Genomic DNA, 19,519 nt, shown 5'->3' on the forward strand with positions numbered 1-19,519 from the left:
GTTCTCCCTCCATCTAAACAATCCACAGTGTAACTCAAACACCATGTTCTCCCTCCATCTAAACAATCCACAGTGTAACTCAAACACCATGTTCTCCCTCCATCTAAACGTCCACAGTGTAACTCAAACACCATGTTCTCCCTCCATCTAAACGTCCACAGTGTAACTCAAACACCATGTTCTCCCTCCATCTAAACAATCCACAGTGTAACTCAAACACCATGTTCTCCCTCCATCTAAACAATCCACAGTGTAACTCAATCACCATGTTCTCCCTCCATCTAAACAATCCACAGTGTAACTCAAACACCATGTTCTCCCTCCATCTAAACGTCCACAGTGTAACTCAATCACCATGTTCTCCCTCCATCTAAACATCCACAGTGTAACTCAATCACCATGTTCTCCCTCCATCTAAACAATCCACAGTGTAACTCAATCACCATGTTCTCCCTCCATCTAAACAATCCACAGTGTAACTCAAACACCATGTTCTCCCTCCATCTAAACGTCCACAGTGTAACTCAATCACCATGTTCTCCCTCCATCTAAACATCCACAGTGTAACTCAATCACCATGTTCTCCCTCCATCTAAACGTCCACAGTGTAACTCAATCACCATGTTCTCCCTCCATCTAAACATCCACAGTGTAACTCAATCACCATGTTCTCCCTCCATCTAAACGTCCACAGTGTAACTCAAACACCATGTTCTCCCTCCATCTAAACATCCACAGTGTAACTCAATCACCATGTTCTCCCTCCATCTAAACGTCCACAGTGTAACTCAAACACCATGTTCTCCCTCCATCTAAACGTCCACAGTGTAACTCAATCACCATGTTCTCCCTCCATCTAAACAATCCACAGTGTAACTCAATCACCATGTTCTCCCTCCATCTAAACGTCCACAGTGTAACTCAAACACCATGTTCTCCCTCCATCTAAACAATCCACAGTGTAACTCAATCACCATGTTCTCCCTCCATCTAAACAATCCACAGTGTAACTCAAACACCATGTTCTCCCTCCATCTAAACAATCCACAGTGTAACTCAATCACCATGTTCTCCCTCCATCTAAACGTCCACAGTGTAACTCAATCACCATGTTCTCCCTCCATCTAAACAATCCACAGTGTAACTCAAACACCATGTTCTCCCTCCATCTAAACAATCCACAGTGTAACTCAATCACCATGTTCTCCCTCCATCTAAACGTCCACAGTGTAACTCAATCACCATGTTCTCCCTCCATCTAAACGTCCACAGTGTAACTCAAACACCATGTTTTCCCTCCATCTAAACATCCACAGTGTAACTCAAACACCATGTTCTCCCTCCATCTAAACAATCCACAGTGTAACTCAATCACCATGTTCTCCCTCCATCTAAACAATCCACAGTGTAACTCAAACACCATGTTCTCCCTCCATCTAAACAATCCACAGTGTAACTCAAACACCATGTTCTCCCTCCATCTAAACATCCACAGTGTAACTCAAACACCATGTTCTCCCTCCATCTAAACATCCACAGTGTAACTCAAACACCATGTTCTCCCTCCATCTAAACATCCACAGTGTAACTCAAACACCATGTTCTCCCTCCATCTAAACATCCACAGTGTAACTCAAACACCATGTTCTCCCTCCATCTAAACATCCACAGTGTAACTAAAACACCATGTTCTACCTCCATCTAAACGTCCACAGTGTAACTCAAACACCATGTTCTCCCTCCATCTAAACAATCCACAGTGGCAAATTCTACAGGATCAAGGAGAGGACATACAGTGCAAGGGGAGTGTTTTAAAGCTGAGCCTTGTTTCCCCAAAGCCTTCGTAGCATTAATATCATCGTTAGAAACATCTTAAAAAATGTATCTTTAGCAGCCAAAGTTTCCCAAAGCCTTTGTTAGTAACATGGCTCCTAAACACCTTTGTACATTTATGAGTGATCCAGACCCCTCTTGGGTCGTTAAATGCTTATTTTTTTGCCGCTCCACGTCCCTTTATTCACAGAAAACCTCCTAGGTTATCTGTCTGACTGTGACGTCAGAATGAAGTTGCCCACAAATACAACATTTGCCAAAATATTTGCAATTGTAACAAAACAAGTGAATGATAAAATGATGCTTCAAATGAAAAAAATAACCGAAAATGACGGCATTAAAATATACATAGATTACATGAGCCTATATTTCAATCATATTTAAATCTATTTCACCTACAATCAATTGAGTTTTATTTTGCGACTATTCTACTGTCTGTAAACTTTGCCTCAATGTGTTTCATGATGTGGGGCGACATGTGCGCAATGAAGTGCCCAGTCTACCATGTAGTGCCTTATTAACAGATGAGCAAAATAAGCCACCTCAATAGCCTCTTCGCAGCCTTAGGTGATAATATCTCTCTAGGAACTGATCCCTCGTCAGTAGTGTGGAATAATTCTAATGTCTTCGGTAAGATATGAATGTAGACAACTGATCCGAGAGCAGCTGTGTTTTTTTTCTTCTTGATCCTATCAGTATGGACACGTGGTTTTATAACGATACACTTAGAGAAACTCTCTCTCCACGTGCTCGTTTAGGAAACGATGTTAATTAAAACGTTGGCTCGTAAAAAGGACCATGTATGTGATCATCGTAATGGTAAAGTTACATCGCAACTGGGAAAGGAAACCCTGACCGCTGGAGGGTCTTCAAAAGGGGAAGGTGTCAAAGATGGCATACAGACACTACACCAATTTAACAATTCCCATATCTCATCTTCGTCATCTTCCTCCCCTCTTCCTCTCATCTTCCTCCCCTCTTCCTCTCATCTTCCTCCCATCTTCCTCCCATCTTCCTCTCTAGTGGGAATACATCTCACACCGTCACCGTTTCTGATAATTCTTCTTCTCCCTGACATCTTGACTCCATCACTCACATCACAAGATGTTATTCACTCTCTCGCAACAGCTACTCTCAACCCCTCCCCTTCCTGTCACGATCACAGTCCATTTTCTGCTGATGTTTACATCTGAAACGTTTGAAAAGCGAAGCGGGCGTCGTCTCCCGTCTGTTCCCGCCCCCACCGAAACCCCAACTGTTTGTCTTTGCCGAACCTTTCCCCGATAATTGGGAGATTATAACGCAGAAGCCAGGGGATCGCAGCGTAAACACTGGTTTGCTATGATCTGCTTAATCATTTCCAATTGAAGCTGCACAGGAGTAATTGCGATGCCGCAAACACCTCTGCTGTCAAAGCTATGATAAAGCTTTTCAGCAAGGTTTTTCAAGATGAACCGAGGGGGGGGGGGGGGGGAGCAATGTGATAAAGTTGCAAGAGTATCAGCCGTGAGGTGATGCGACATGTTATGTCTTAATAACATCCACGGGAGGAAAAGCAGTGGATAGATTGGGATCCCTAGGTGGTATCCCAGATGAGTTTATTGAAAAACAGAGTAGACCAACAGAGAGCAGGAGGTGACTTGTCCAGGTAGAGAATTAGATCAAACCTTTCCCGCTTCAATACGTGTTTCAATCAGCAAACCTGGTGAGCCACTAAGAGTGGGTTTTCCTTTAAGAGTTGAATAGACCAGTAGAATAGTTGAGAAGTAGTCAGTCAGTTTAGTAGAACAAGACCTTCCCTGCTACAGTCATTCTTCTTCCTTTCAGCAAACCTGCAAGACTGCTTCAGGGAGCTCATACCATGTACTAGTCCTCAGCTTCATTGACCATGTCCTAGCTTCCAGCTTCACTGACAATGTCCTATAACCCAGCTTCATTGACCATGTCCTAGTCCTAGCCTCCAGCTTCATTGACCATGTCCTAGCTTCCAGCTTCACTGACAATGTCCTATACCCCAGCTTCATTGACCATGTCCTAGTCCTAGCCTCCAGCTTCATTGACCATGTCCTAGCCTCCAGCTTCATTGACCATGTCCTAGCCTCCAGCTTCATTGACAATGTCCTACTCTCCAGCTTCATTTACCATGTCCAATCACCCTGCTTCATTGACCATGTCCTAGCCCTCTGCTTCATTGACCATGTCCTATCTCTATTCTTCATTGACCATGTCCTAGTCCTAGCCTCCAGCTTCATTGACCATGTCCAATTACCCAGCTTCATTGACCACGTCCTATCTCTATGCTTCATTGACCATGTCCTAGTCCTAGCCTCCAGCTTAATTTACCATGTCCTACTCTCCAGCTTCATTTACCATGTCCAATCACCCTGCTTCATTTACCATGTCCTAGCCTCCAGCTTCACTGACCATGTCCTATATACCAGCAGCTTCATTGATCATGTACTAGTCCTCAGCTTCATTGACCATGTCCTATCCCCATGCTTCATTGACCATGTCCTACTCTCCAGCTTCATTTACCATGTCCAATCACCCTGCTTCATTGACCATGTCCTATCACCCTGCTTCATTGACCATGTCATATACCCCAGCTTCATTGACCATGTCCTAGCCTCCAGCTTCATTGACCATGTACTAGGCCCCTGCTTCATTGATAGTTCAGATTGAGTAGTCATCCTTCTTGTTTCTATCAGCAAGCCTGGTGGCTGGTGAGTCATTTCCAGTTCATATACCATCCAACCTCTGCAGGTCAGCCCTAGAGAGAGAAACGAACAGGAGAATACTTCGCTGAACGCAGCCTCGCCGTTCTGTTACGTTCCGTGCGTGCTTGACCAGTTACTCCGGTTCTGACACCATCTCCGCCCTGGAAAAAAAAAATACAAGCTGTCCCTAGCGCCGTCCACGAGTTTCCATGGAAACACGTCCTGTGGCTCCTCACTAAATTGACGGATCCAACGCAACCTTTCACTGACAAATCTAGATTGACATGAGAAAAAAAAGTTACTGAACCTTATGACGTTCACAGAGAGAGTATAACTCAACCAGAGTCCTTGGAGAACATGTCTCTGTTTTAGTATGTCCGTGTGGAGTTGGTGCAGGGCCTTGAGAGGTGGTTTGGAGAATAGCAACCTCTCTGTCATTACAGTAGGTGTCTGTTTGTCTGGTGTAGAAACCTCTCCTTAATTACAGTAGCAGTCTGTCTAGTGTAGAGACCTCTCTGTAATTACAGTAGCAGTCTGTCTGGTGTAGAGACCTCTCTGTAATTACAGTAGCAGTCTGTCTAGTGTAGAGACCTCTCTGTAATTACAGTAGCAGTCTGTCTGGTGTAGAGACCTCTCTAATTACAGTAGCAGTCTGTCTGGTGTAGAGACCTCTCTGTCATTACAGTAGCAGTCTGTCTGGTGTAGAGACCTCTCTGTAATTACAGTAGCAGTCTGTCTGGTGTAGAGACCTCTCTGTCATTACAGTAGCAGTCTGTCTAGTGTAGAGACCTCTCTGTAATTACAGTAGCAGTCTGTCTGGTGTAGAAACCTCTCTGTCATTACAGTAGCCGCCTGTCTGGTGTAGAGACCTCTCTGTCATTACAGTAGCAGTCTGTCTGGTGTAGAGACCTCTCTGTAATTACAGTAGCAGTCTGTCTAGTGTAGAGACCTCTCTGTAATTACAGTAGCAGTCTGTCTGGTGTAGAAACCTCTCTGTAATTACAGTAGCAGTCTGTCTGGTGTAGAGACCTCTCCTTAATTACAGTAGCAGTCTGTCTGGTGTAGAAACCTCTCCTTAATTACAGTAGCAGTCTGTCTGTCTGGTGTAGAGACCTCTCCTTAATTACAGTAGCAGTCTGTCTGGTGTAGAGACCTCTCCTTAATTACAGTAGCAGTCTGTCTGGTGTAGAAACCTCTCTGTTATTACAGTAGCAGTCTGTCTAGTGTAGAGACCTCTCTGTAATTACAGTAGCAGTCTGTCTAGTGTAGAGACCTCTCTGTCATTACAGTAGCAGTCTGTCTGGTGTAGAGACCTTTCTGTAATTACAGTAGCAGTCTGTCTAGTGTAGAGACCTCTCTGTAATTACAGTAGCCGCCTGTCTGTCTAGTGTAGAGACCTCTCTGTCATTACAGTATTAATCTGTCAGTCTGGAGTATCCCAGAATGTTGAACTGATCTCCCAACGACAATAGATTGCAGAGCTATTATCCGTAGTGATCCATTATTAAATCTAACACTAATTTGCTAGTAAAATACTAGGTGTGATTTATTGGTGTCCAAAAAAAAAACATTGTGTTATGAGTTGAGTTTTAATCTGGACGTTTATCAGTATAATGAGAAATGGCGCTGTCCTGGAAGCCAGAGGACCTGTTTCAGCATGGATGAGTCTTTGGGATGAACTGGGAATAAAACAACAACAAAAAGCTGCAAGGGACATGCTGAGGGCTAGAATGCTGATGTAGCCAATGGAGCACAAGCACACACACACACACACACACACACACACACGATCCTCACTACAGCCTAACTAAAGGGGGAGAGGGGTAGAGATCCCCCCTACAGCCTTACTAAAGGGGGAGAGGGGTAGAGATCCTCCCTACAGCCTTACTAAAGGGGGAGAGGGGTAGAGATCCTCCCTACAGCCTTACTAAAGGGGGAGAGGGGTAGAGATCCTCCCTACAGCCTTACTAAAGGGGGAGAGGGGTAGAGATCCTCCCTACAGCCTTACTAAAGGGGGAGAGGGGTAGAGATCCTCCCTACAGCCTTACCAAAGGGGGAGAGGGGTAGAGATCCTCCCTACAGCCTTACTAAAGGGGGAGAGGGGTAGAGATCCGTACTACAGCCTTACTAAAGGGGGAGAGGGGTAGAGATCCTCCCTACAGCCTTACTAAAGGGGGAGAGGGGTAGAGATCCTCCCTACAGCCTTACTAAAGGGGGAGAGGAGTAGAGATCCTCCCTACAGCCTTACTAAAGGGGGAGAGGGGTAGAGATCCTCCCTACAGCCTTACTAAAGGGGGAGAGGGGTAGAGATCCTCCCTACAGCCTTACTAAAGGGGGAGAGGGGTAGAGATCCCCACTACAGCCTTACTAAAGGGGGAGAGGGGTAGAGATCCTCCCTACAGCCTTACTAAAGGGGGAGAGGGGTAGAGATCCTCCCTACAGCCTTACTAAAGGGGGAGAGGGGTAGAGATCCTCCCTACAGCCTTACTAAAGGGGGAGAGGGGTAGAGATCCTCCCTACAGCCTTGCTAAAGGGGGAGAGGGGTAGAGATCCGTACTACAGCCTTACTAAAGGGGGAGAGGGGTAGAGATCCGTACTACAGCCTTACTAAAGGGGGAGAGGGGTAGAGATCCGTACTACAGCCTTACTAAAGGGGAGAGGGTTATAAGCTATAATAACACAAGCCCATATCTTCAACAACAAAGGCCTCCAAATATCATCCCATTTTAATCTCCCTGCAGCCAGAGTGTCAAGGCCTCAGAGGAAACTTCCAGAAGGGAAGAAAAAAAAAAACGGTCAGGAAAAGAATGGCCCCCTAAATATTTGTTTGACATCCAAAACAGCAAGGAGAAATCAAACACAGTTCAGAGTGCCTTTTCTCATGACGTATAGATCCAGTTAGATCCAGTTAGATCCCGATAGATCCAGATAGATCTAGTCCATGCCAGGTTAAGTTCACTACGCAGCTCATTGTTTGCCCAGACTGGTCTCTTCTCATCTCCACTCAAAGCCACCTGTGTATCAGCTGCTACAGGCCAATGCTGTCTCTCTGCTGAACGTTGACCTTAGAATTCCCGTTGGGTTTTTGGTGAAAAATACATAGAGGATCATCGCCACAGCGTAGGTACACCTTGCTGCCTCATCTCAGGTAGACAATAGTAGATATTCCTTTCAGAGAGCTGAAGATGTAAGGAGAGATATGCAAATTCACCCAATCTGCTTTTGTCGTCGTCAGCGGGTTCCGTTGTCGCCGTCAGCGGGTTCCGTTGTCGCCGTCAGCGGGTTCCGTCGTCGCCGTCAGCGGGTTCCGTCGTCGCCGTCAGCGGGTTCCGTCGTCGCCGTCAGCGGGTTCCGTCGTCCCCGTCAGCGGGTTCCGTCGTCCCCGTCAGCGGGTTCCGTTGTCATCGTCAACGTGTTCTGCTGTCTGTTTTCTTGACGTTATTATGTTCCCTTTCATTGTGAGTTCACGATCCGGAAGGATGCCGCTTCAATGTGTTGTAGTCAGTATAAAAACATCCTGTCCAGTTAGATGAGGGAGTGGTCTGTATATCCCTCTGCCCAGTTAGATGAGGGTGTGGTCTGTATATCCCTCTGCCCAGTTAGATGAGGGTGTGGTCTGTATATCCCTCTGCCCAGTTAGATGAGGGTGTGGTCTGTATATCCCTCTGCCCAGTTAGATGAGGGTGTGGTCTGTATATCCCTCTGCCCAGTTAGATGAGGGTGTGGTCTGTATATCCCTCTGCCCAGTTAGATGAGGGTGTGGTCTGTATATCCCTCTGCCCAGTTAGATGAGGGTGTGATCTGTATATCCCTCTGCCCAGTTAGATGAGGGTGTGATCTGTATATCCCTCTGCCCAGTTAGATGAGGGAGTGGTCTGTATATCCCTCTGCCCAGTTAGATGAGGGTGTGGTCTGTATTTCTCTCTGTCCAGTTAGATGAGGGAGTGGTCTGTATATCCCTCTGCCCAGTTAGATGAGGGTGTGGTCTGTATTTCTCTCTGTCCAGTTAGATGAGGGTGTGGTCTGTATATCCCTCTGCCCAGTTAGATGAGGGTGTGGTCTGTATATCCTTCTGCCCAGTTAGATGAGGGTGTGATCTGTATTTCACTCTGCCCAGTTAGATGAGGGTGTGGTCTGTATTTCTTTCTGCCCAGTTAGATGAGGGTGTGGTCTGTATTTCTCTCTGCCCAGTTAGATGAGGGTGTGGTCTGTATTTCTCTCTGCCCAGTTAGATGAGGGTGTGGTCTGTATATCCCTCTGCCCAGTTAGATGAGGGTGTGGTCTGTATATCCCTCTGCCCAGTTAGATGAGGGTGTGGTCTGTATTTCTTTCTGCCCAGTTAGATGAGGGTGTGGTCTGTATTTCTTTCTGCCCAGTTAGATGAGGGTGTGGTCTGTATTTCTCTCTGCCTAGTTAGATGAGGGTGTGGTCTGTATATCCCTCTGCCCAGTTAGATGAGGGTGTGGTCTGTATATCCCTCTGCCCAGTTAGATGAGGGTGTGGTCTGTATATCCCTCTGCCCAGTTAGATGAGGGTGTGGTCTGTATTTCTCTCTGCCCAGTTAGATGAGGATGTGGTCTGTATATCCCTCTGCCCAGTTAGATGAGGGTGTGGTCTGTATATCCCTCTGCCCAGTTAGATGAGGGTGTGGTCTGTATTTCTCTCTGCCCAGTTAGATGAGGGTGTGGTCTGTATTTCTTTCTGCCCAGTTAGATGAGGGTGTGGTCTGTATATCCCTCTGCCCAGTTAGATGAGGGTGTGGTCTGTATTTCCCTCTGCCCAGTTAGATGAGGGTGTGGTCTGTATATCCCTCTGCCCAGTTAGATGAGGGTGTGGTCTGTATATCCCTCTGCCCAGTTAGATGAGGGTGTGGTCTGTATATCCCTCTGCCCAGCTAGATGAGGGTGTGGTCTGTATATCCCTCTGCCCAGCTAGATGAGGGTGTGGTCTGTATATCCCTCTGTCCAGTTAGATGAGGGTGTGGTCTGTATATCCCTCTGTCCAGTTAGATGAGGGTGTGGTCTGTCTTGTAAAAGGGGCACAGGCATGGGTGGATCTCCTTCCGCCTTCCACTTCCTCTGCCTGCAAGGTGGGTGATGGGAGGCATGAAATGAGGAAGAAGATGGAGAGGGACCGAGAGACAGAGAGAGACAGAGAGACAGAGACAAAGAGACAGACAAAGAGACAGACAAAGAGACAGACAAAGAGACAGACAAAGAGACAAAGTGACAGAGAGACAGAGAGACAAAGAAACAGAGAGACAGAGAGACAGAGAGACAGAGAGACAAAGAGACAGAGAGACAGACAAAGAGACAGAGAGACAAAGAGACAGAGAGACAGAGAGACAGACAAAGAGACAGAGAGACAGAGACAAGGAGACAGACAAAGAGACAGAGACAGACAAAGAGACAGAGAGACAGAGACAAGGAGACAGACAAAGAGACGGAGAGACAGACAAAGAGACAGAGAGACAGAGACAAGGAGACAGACAAAGAGACAGAGAGGGAGAGAGACAGAGAGAGGGGAAAGAGTAAGGAATAGAGGGAAGAGGGGATATTTGGAAGGTAAAGGAGAGCAGGTATAGAAGATTGATTAGAGGAATATATAGAGGTAGGTAGGTAGATAGAGGTAGGTAGAGGTAGATAGAGGTAGGTAGGTAGATAGAGGTAGGTAGAGGTAGGTAGAGGTAGGTAGGTAGGTAGAGGTAGGTAGAGGTAGGTAGGTAGATAGAGGTAGATAGAGGTAGGTAGAGGTAGGTAGGTAGGTATAGGAGATTGATTAGAGGAATATATAGAGGTAGGTAGGTAGATAGAGGTAGATAGAGGTAGGTAGATGGAGGTAGATAGAGGTAGGTAGAGGTAGATAGAGGTAGATAGAGGTAGGTAGGTAGGTAGAGGTAGGTAGAGGTAGGTAGGTAGGTAGAGGTAGGTAGAGGTAGGTAGATAGAGGTAGATATAGGTAGGTAGGTAGGTAGATATAGGTAGGTAGGTAGGTAGAGGTAGGTAGAGGTAGGTAGGTAGGTAGGTAGAGGAAGGTAGAGGTAGGTAGATAGAGGTAGGTAGAGGTAGGTAGGTAGAGGTAGGTAGATAGAGGTAGGTAGAGGTAGATAGAGGTAGGTAGAGGTAGGTAGAGGTAGATAGAGGTAGATAGAGGTAGATAGAGGTAGGTAGAGGTAGGTAGGTAGGTAGAGGTAGGTAGATAGAGGTAGGTAGAGGTAGGTAGAGGTAGGTAGAGGTAGGTAGGTAGAGGTAGGTAGAGGTAGATAGAGGTAGGTAGAGGTAGGTAGAGGTAGATAGAGGTAGATAGAGGTAGATAGAGGTAGGTAGGTAGGTAGAGGTAGGTAGAGGTAGGTAGAGGTAGGTAGAGGTAGGTAGAGGTAGATAGAGGTAGGTAGAGGTAGATAGAGGTAGGTAGAGGTAGATAGAGGTAGATAGAGGTAGGTAGAGGTAGGTAGAGGTAGATAGAGGTAGGTAGATAGAGGTAGATAGAGGTTGGTAGATAGAGGTAGATAGAGGTAGGTAGAGGTAGGTAGAGGTAGGTAGAGGTAGGTAGAGGTAGATAGAGGTAGATAGAGGTAGGTAGGTAGAGGTAGATAGAGGTAGATAGAGGTAGATAGAGGTAGGTAGAGGTAGGTAGAGGTAGGTAGAGGTAGATAGAGGTAGGTAGAGGTAGGTAGAGGTAGGTAGATAGAGGTAGGTAGAGGTAGATAGAGGTAGGTAGAGGTATATAGAGATAGATAGAGGTAGGTAGGTAGATAGAGGTAGATAGAGGTAGGTAGGTAGGTAGGTAGGTAGAGGTAGGTAGGTAGATAGAGGTAGATAGAGGTAGGTAGAGGTAGGTAGGTAGGTAGATAGAGGTAGGTAGAGGTAGGTAGATAGAGGTAGGTAGAGGTAGGTAGAGGTAGATAGGTAGAGGTAGGTAGAGGTAGGTAGAGGTAGGTAGGTAGAGGTAGGTAGAGGTAGATAGATAGAGGTAGATAGAGGTAGGTAGAGGTAGATAGAGGTAGGTAGAGGTAGGTAGAGGTGGGTAGAGATAGGTAGAGGTAGGTATAGGTAGGTAGATAGAGGTAGGTAGAGGTAGATAGAGGTAGATAGAGGTAGGTAGAGGTAGGTAGAGGTAGGTAGAGGTAGATAGAGGTAGGTAGAGGTAGGTAGAGGTAGGTAGATAGATAGAGGTAGGTAGAGGTAGGTAGAGGTAGGTAGAGGTAGGTAGGTAGGTAGAGGTAGATAGAGGTAGGTAGAGGTAGATAGAGGTAGATAGAGGTAGGTAGAGGTAGATAGAGGTAGATAGAGGTAGGTAGAGGTAGGTAGAGGTAGGTAGATAGATAGAGGTAGGTAGAGGTAGGTAGAGGTAGGTAGGTAGATAGAGGTAGATAGAGGTAGGTAGAGGTAGATAGAGGTAGGTAGAGGTAGATAGAGGTAGGTAGAGGTAGATAGAGGTAGGTAGGTAGAGGTAGGTAGAGGTAGATAGAGGTAGATAGAGGTAGGTAGATAGAGGTAGATAGAGGTTGGTAGATAGAGGTAGGTAGAGGTAGGAGAGGTAGGTAGAGGTAGGTAGAGGTAGATAGAGGTAGATAGAGGTAGATAGATGTAGGTAGAGGTAGGTAGAGGTAGGTAGAGGTAGATAGAGGTAGATAGAGGTAGGTAGAGGTAGATAGAGGTAGATAGAGGTAGATAGAGGTAGGTAGAGGTAGGTAGAGGTAGGTAGAGGTAGGTAGAGGTAGATAGAGGTAGGTAGAGGTAGGTAGAGGTAGGCAGAGGTAGGTAGAGGTAGGTAGATAGAGGTAGATAGAGGTAGATAGAGGTAGGTAGAGGTAGGTAGAGGTAGGTAGAGGTAGGTGGAGGTAGATAGAGGTAGGTAGATAGAGGTAGATAGAGGTAGATAGAGGTAGGTAGAGGTAGGTAGAGGTAGGTAGAGGTAGGCAGAGGTAGGTAGAGGTAGGTAGATAGAGGTAGATAGAGGTAGGTAGATAGAGGTAGATAGAGGTAGATAGAGGTAGGTAGAGGTAGGTAGAGGTAGGTAGAGGTAGGTGGAGGTAGATAGAGGTAGGTAGATAGAGGTAGATAGAGGTAGATAGAGGTAGGTAGAGGTAGGTAGAGGTAGATAGAGGTAGATAGAGGTAGATAGAGGTAGGTAGAGGTAGGTAGAGGTAGATAGAGGTAGATAGAGGTAGGTAGAGGTAGATAGAGGTAGATAGAGGTAGATAGAGGTAGGTAGAGGTAGATAGAGGGTAGGTAGAGGTAGGTAGAGGTAGGTAGAGGTAGATAGAGGTAGGTAGAGGTAGGTAGAGGTAGGTAGAGGTAGGCAGAGGTAGGTAGAGGTAGGTAGATAGAGGTAGATAGAGGTAGGTAGATAGAGGTAGATAGAGGTAGGTAGAGGTAGGTAGAGGTAGGTAGAGGTAGGTGGAGGTAGATAGAGGTAGGTAGATAGAGGTAGATAGAGGTAGATAGAGGTAGATAGAGGTAGGTAGAGGTAGATAGAGGTAGGTAGAGGTAGATAGAGGTAGATAGAGGTAGATAGAGGTAGGTAGAGGTAGGTAGAGGTAGATAGAGGTAGGTAGAGGTAGGTAGAGGTAGATAGAGGTAGGTAGAGGTAGGTAGAGGTAGATAGAGGTAGATAGAGGTAGGTAGGTAGAGGTAGATAGAGGTAGATAGAGGTAGATAGAGGTAGGTAGAGGTAGATAGAGGTAGGTAGAGGTAGGTAGAGGTAGATAGAGGTAGATAGAGGTAGGTAGAGGTAGGTAGAGGTAGATAGAGGTAGGTAGAGGTAGGTAGAGGTAGGTAGAGGTAGATAGAGGTAGATAGAGGTAGGTAGAGGTAGATAGAGGTAGATAGAGGTAGGTAGAGGTAGATAGAGGTAGGTAGAGGTAGGTAGAGGTAGGTAGAGGTAGATAGAGGTAGATAGAGGTAGGTAGAGGTAGATAGAGGTAGATAGAGGTAGGTAGAGGTAGGTAGAGGTAGGTAGAGGTAGATAGAGGTAGGTAGAGGTAGGTAGAGGTAGGTAGAGGTAGATAGAGGTAGATAGAGGTAGGTAGAGGTAGATAGAGGTAGATAGAGGTAGGTAGGTAGGATGAAACGTGGGGATGAGACGCGGAGAGAAAAGAGAGGACAAACATGGTTAGAGACGTGACACACCATCAGCGTTGCTCGGCTTTACATTTCTAAACCTTGAAAGAGAATAAATCAGGGACTTGACCGTTGAACTTTGGATGTGAAATCAAACCTATCAAAAGTACAGCACTGAGAGGAAAGTTACAGACAAGAAATGACACAGCAGTAATCCAGTCGCTTGACGTTGGCAGAGCTAGCAGGCTGCTCCGCAGTCCTGACTTTTGTACCCTTTACAAAATCCACGAGAGACGCCATGAAATATTTAGTTGGATTGTGACAATCTCTGTGTCGTTGCTACAGCAGTTTGGGTCCTCCGCAGTCAGTGTGCGTGTCCATCTTTCTATAACATCTGGGCGATAAAGACAGCTGAACACAGCAGTCAGTGAGTGTCTATCTCTCTATAACATCTGGGCGATAAAGACAGCTGAACACTGCATTTGAACTTTTCTCTTAAACAATTGCGTGCAGCCAGAGGAAGCAAAAAACAACCGGGACCCAGGGACGGCTTCAGATAATCCCTGTCCTGTAACTGGCTGCTTGATAATCCCTATCCTGTAACTGGCTGCTTGATAATCCCTGTCCTGTAACTGGCTGCTTGATAATCCCTATCCTGTAACTGGCTGCTTGATAATCCCTATCCTGTAACTGGCTGCTTGATAATCCCTGTCCTGTAACTGGCTGCTTGATAATCCCTATCCTGTAACTGGCTGCTTGATAATCCCTGTCCTGTAACTGGCTGCTTGATAATCCCTGTCCTGTAACTGGCTGCTTGATAATCCCTGTCCTGAAACTGACTGCTTGATAATCCCTGTCCTGTAACTGGCTGCTTGATAATCCCTATCCTGTAACTGGCTGCTTGATAATCCCTATCCTGTAACTGGCTGCTTGATAATCCCTATCCTGTAACTGGCTGCTTGATAATCCCTGTCCTGTAACTGGCTGCTTGATAATCCCTATCCTGTAACTGGCTGCTTGATAATCCCTGTCCTGTAACTGGCTGCTTGATAATCCCTGTCCTGTAACTGGCTGCTTGATAATCCCTGTCCTGAAACTGACTGCTTGATAATCCCTGTCCTGTAACTGACTGCTTGATAATCCCTGTCCTGTAACTGACTGCTTGATAATACCTGTCCTGTAACTGACTGCTTGATAATCCCTGTCCTGTAACTGACTGCTTGATAATACCTGTCCTGTAACTGACTGCTTGATAATCCCTATCCTGTAACTGGCTGCTTGATAATCCCTGTCCTGTAACTGACTGCTTGATAATCCCTGTCCTGTAACTGACTGCTTGATAATACCTGTCCTGTAACTGGCTGCTTGATAATCCTTATCATGTAACTGGCTGCTTGATAATCCCTATCCTGTAACTGACTGCTTGATAATCCCTGTCCTGTAACTGACTGCTTGATAATCCCTGTCCTGTAACTGACTGCTTGATAATACCTGTCCTGTAACTGACTGCTTGATAATCCCTGTCCTGTAACTGGCTGCTTGATAATCCCTGTCCTGAAACTGACTGCTTGATAATCCCTGTCCTGTAACTGACTGCTTGATAATCCCTGTCCTGTAACTGACTGCTTGATAATACCTGTCCTGTAACTGACTGCTTGATAATCCCTGTCCTGTAACTGACTGCTTGATAATACCTGTCCTGTAACTGACTGCTTGATAATCCCTATCCTGTAACTGGCTGCTTGATAATCCCTGTCCTGTAACTGACTGCTTGATAATCCCTGTCCTGTAACTGACTGCTTGATAATACCTGTCCTGTAACTGGCTGCTTGATAATCCTTATCATGTAACTGGCTGCTTGATAATCCCTATCCTGTAACTGACTGCTTGATAATCCCTGTCCTGTAACTGACTGCTTGATAATCCCTGTCCTGTAACTGACTGCTTGATAATACCTGTCCTGTAACTGACTGCTTGATAATCCCTATCCTGTAACTGGCTGCTTGATAATCCCTGTCCTGTAACTGACTGCTTGATAATCCCTGTCCTGTAACTGACTGCTTGATAATACCTGTCCTGTAACTGGCTGCTTGATAATCCCTGTCCTGTAACTGGCTGCTTGATAATCCCTATCCTGTAACTGACTGCTTGATAATCCCTGTCCTGTAACTGACTGCTTGATAATCCCTGTCCTGTAACTGACTGCTTGATAATCCCTGTCCTGTAACTGACTGCTTGATAATACCTGTCCTGTAACTGACTGCTTGATAATCCCTATCCTGTAACTGGCTGCTTGATAATCCCTGTCCTGTAACTGACTGCTTGATAATCCCTGTCCTGTAACTGACTGCTTGATAATCCCTGTCCTGTAACTGACTGCTTGATAATACCTGTCCTGTAACTGACTGCTTGATAATCCCTATCCTGTAACTGGCTGCTTGATAATCCCTGTCCTGTAACTGACTGCTTGATAATCCCTGTCCTGTAACTGACTGCTTGATAATACCTGTCCTGTAACTGGCTGCTTGATAATCCCTGTCCTGTAACTGGCTGCTTGATAATCCCTATCCTGTAACTGACTGCTTGATAATCCCTATCCTGTAACTGACTGCTTGATAATCCCTGTCCTGTAACTGACTGCTTGATATTCCCTATTCTGTAACTGACTGCTTGATAATCCCTGTCCTGTAACTGACTGCTTGATAATCCCTGTCCTGTAACTGACTGCTTGATATTCCCTATCCTGTAACTGACTGCTTGATAATCCCTGTCCTGTAACTGGCTGCTTGATAATCCCTGTCCTGTAACTGACTGATTGATAATCCCTGTCCTGTAACTGACTGATTGATAATCCCTGTCCTGTAACTAACTGCTTGATAATCCCTGTCCTGTAACTGGCTGCTTGATAATCCCTATCCTGTAACTGACTGCTTGATAATCCCTGTCCTGTAACTGACTGCTTGATAATCCCTGTTCTGTAACTGGCTGCTTGATAATCCCTATCCTGTAACTGACTGCTTGATAATCCCTATCCTGTAACTGACTGCTTGATAATCCCTGTCCTGTAACTGACTGCTTGATAATCCCTGTCCTGTAACTGACTGCTTGATATTCCCTATCCTGTAACTGACTGCTTGATAATCCCTGTCCTGTAACTGGCTGCTTGATAATCCCTGTCCTGTAACTGACTGATTGATAATCCCTGTCCTGTAACTGACTGATTGATAATCCCTGTCCTGTAACTAACTGCTTGATAATCCCTGTCCTGTAACTGGCTGCTTGATAATCCCTATCCTGTAACCGACTGCTTGATAATCCCTATCCTGTAACCGACTGCTTGATAATCCCTGTCCTGTAACTAACTGCTTGTGTTGTCTAGTGTCACTGCACTAGAGGTCTGTAAGGATCGTTCTGTTGCCACTTGTGGATATATATTCTATAGGCCTACGTCTGTCACATGGCTCTGTGTTCCTTATCGGCTGAGTAAGAACAGTAACTGATTCAGAGGCAAAACAACGATTATTTTACTAGGAATGAGTCAGATGTGTTGGTAGTGGAACGAAAGGCCGCACGCAATGTTGTTCCTTAGGTACTGATTAAATATTAAATCCTCATACATAAAGGTTAAATGTTAAGCGGTTTAAATCTCACACTGTGCATAATGTTCTGGTTATGATCACACACACACACACACACACACACACTCACCTCTGGAGGTAACAGTGGCTATACCGCCGTACACACTGTGCTGACTGTGAACTCTGTCTCGTTGGCCATGATGTCGGTGGGCTGCATGTTCCGGTCGTACATGGGGTTCTCAAACGTAGCTCTACCGTTGGTGTTCTCATGGCCTGAATAGCTGTTAAACGGTACCTTAGGTCTTCTCCTGAGAGAGAGAGAGAGAGAGAGAGAGAGTGAAGGAGAGAGAGGGGGAGAGGGAAGAACAGAGAGAGAGCAAGAGAGAGGGAAGGAGAGAGAGAGAGCAAGAGAGAGGGAAGGAGAGAGAGAGAGAGAGGGAAGCAGAGAGAAGGAGAGAGAGAGAGAGAGAGAGAGAAGGAGAGAGAAGGAGAGAGAGAGAGAGAGGGAAGGAGAGAGAGAGAGAGAGGGAAGGAGAGAGAGTGAGAGAGATAGAGAGAGAGATGGGGAGTGAAGGAGAGAGAGAGATTGGGAGTGAAGGAGAGAGAGGGGGAGAGGGAAGAAGAGAGAGAGCAAGAGCGAGAGAGAGAGCGAGAGAGCGAGAGATGTCAAGGGATGAAACAAGAGAAGAGTCCCCTCAGCCAGCTGGTTCTGAGGCTCAGTTCACTAACCCAAACCAACCCCATAGAGCCTCAAGACAGCACAGAAAATCTGGCCCAACCAAATCATCACAAAACAAAAATAAAAATATATCACCTATTGGAAAGACACCAAAAAAATCTAAGTAAACGTCAATGCTATTTGGGACTACATTATCTGTAGGATAATGTAGCTACAGTGCCAGTGATGTTATTCTGTCTGTAGGATAATGTAGCTACAGTGCCAGTGATGTTAGTATGTCTGTAGGATAATGTAGCTACAGTGCAGTGACGTTATTATGTCTGTAGGATAATGTAGCTACAGTGCAGTGATGTTATTATGTCTGTAGGATAATGTAGCTACAGTGATGTTATTATGTCTGTAGGATAATGTAGCTACAGTGATGCTATTATGTCTGTAGGATAATGTAGCTACAGTGATGTTATTATGTCTGTAGGATAATGTAGCTACAGTGATGCTATTCTGTCTGTAGGATAATGTAGCTACAGTGCCAGTGATGTTATTATGTCTGTAGGATAATGTAGCTACAGTGCCAGTGATGTTATGATGTCTGTAGGATAATGTAGCTACAGTACAGTGATGTTATGATGTCTGTAGGATAATGTAGCTACAGTGAGTGATTTTATTATGTCTGTAGGATAATGTAGCTACAGTGCCAGTGATGTTATTCTGTCTGTAGGATAATGTATCTACAGTGCCAGTGATGTTATTATGTCTGTAGGATAATGTAGCTACAGTACAGTGATGATATTATGTCTCTAGGATAATGTAGCTACAGTACAGTGATGTTATGATGTCTGTAGGATAATGTAGCTACAGTGAGTGATGTTATTATGTCTGTAGGATAATGTAGCTACAGTGCCAGTGATGTTATTCTGTCTGTAGGATAATGTAGCTACAGTGAGTGATGTTATTATGTCTGTAGGATAATGTAGCTACAGTGCCAGTGATGTTATTATGTCTGTAGGATAATGTAGCTACAGTGCCAGTGATGTTATTATGTCTGTAGGATAATGTGGCTACAGTGATGTTATTCTGTCTGTAGGATAATGTAGCTACAGTGCCAGTGATGTTATTATGTCTGTAGGATAATGTAGCTACAGTACAGTGATGATATTATGTCTGGTGATGTTATTCTGTCTGTAGGATAATGTAGCTACAGCGATGTTATTATGTCTGTAGGATAATGTAGCTACAGTGCCAGTGATGTTATGATGTCTGTAGGATAATGTAGCTACAGTGAGTGATGTTATTATGTCTGTAGGATAATGTAGCTACAGTGCCAGTGATGTTATTATGTCTGGTGATGTTATTCTGTCTGTAGGATAATGTAGCTACAGTGCCAGTGATGTTATGATGTCTGTAGTATAATGTAGCTACAGTGATGTTATTATGTCTGTAGGATAATGTAGCTACAGTGCAGTACGGGATGTTTCTCTGATTGACGCTAAAGCTGTTTGAGAATATCTGAATCCTAAGCCGCCATCCATCACATTGTTTGAAGTACAGCAGACCAACATAGCTACTGTAGCAGGTCAAAGATGTTTGCTGGAAAACCTTGGTAGCCTTGTGGTTCCCATGTGAATTCACTAGCAGAGGTATAGAGGG

At 45.3% G+C, this 19,519-nt stretch overlaps 1 long non-coding RNA gene across 1 annotated transcript; it reads right to left on the bottom strand.

Moving 5' to 3' along the window:
* Positions 1 to 1,990: 1,990 nt before the first annotated feature.
* Positions 1,991 to 17,498, bottom strand: LOC115176280 (uncharacterized). The gene is made up of 2 exons (XR_003872207.1): positions 17,324 to 17,498; positions 1,991 to 9,632 (listed from the first exon to the last, which is right to left on the bottom strand). It is a non-coding gene; the product is annotated as an uncharacterized LOC115176280 (long non-coding RNA).
* Between the last annotated feature and the right edge of the window lie 2,021 nt (positions 17,499 to 19,519).

Source organism: Salmo trutta, chromosome 36, assembly GCF_901001165.1.
Source record: "Salmo trutta chromosome 36, fSalTru1.1, whole genome shotgun sequence".
Classification (NCBI taxonomy): Eukaryota; Metazoa; Chordata; class Actinopteri; order Salmoniformes; family Salmonidae; genus Salmo; species Salmo trutta.